Source organism: Sinocyclocheilus grahami, unplaced genomic scaffold, assembly GCF_001515645.1.
Source record: "Sinocyclocheilus grahami isolate Dianchi unplaced genomic scaffold, SAMN03320097.WGS_v1.1 scaffold984.1, whole genome shotgun sequence".
In the NCBI taxonomy this organism is placed as follows: Eukaryota; Metazoa; Chordata; class Actinopteri; order Cypriniformes; family Cyprinidae; genus Sinocyclocheilus; species Sinocyclocheilus grahami.
The window spans coordinates 248,169-248,537 of record NW_015506163.1 but is presented as its reverse complement, the minus strand read 5'-3'; positions in this window follow the sequence as shown (position 1 = coordinate 248,537).

Here is a 369-nt window from a genome sequence, read left to right as displayed (position 1 = left end):
TGTGTGTGTGTGTGTGAGAGTGAGTGTGTTTTTGGCCGTTGGCTGCTAGCGCGCCGCTGAGCGTAATTTGAGGCAGTTAGGGAACAATGTTAACAATAATCAGTGCGATAACCCCCCGGCAGCACATTTTGTTTGCAAAAATCTGAGGAATAATTGGGGTTCCCATGTGAGCTGCTGTAATACACAGTCCACAGTAAACACACAGCCGCAGCACAGGTTAAACACACGTCTGTGTCTAATTATGAGCAGAATCACATTAACATAAGAACACTATTCATGAACTTCATCACATTCTAAGACTGTGTGTGTGCGCGTGTGTGAGTGTGTGTGTGTGTGTGTGTGAGAGTGTGTGTGTGTGTGTGTGTGTGT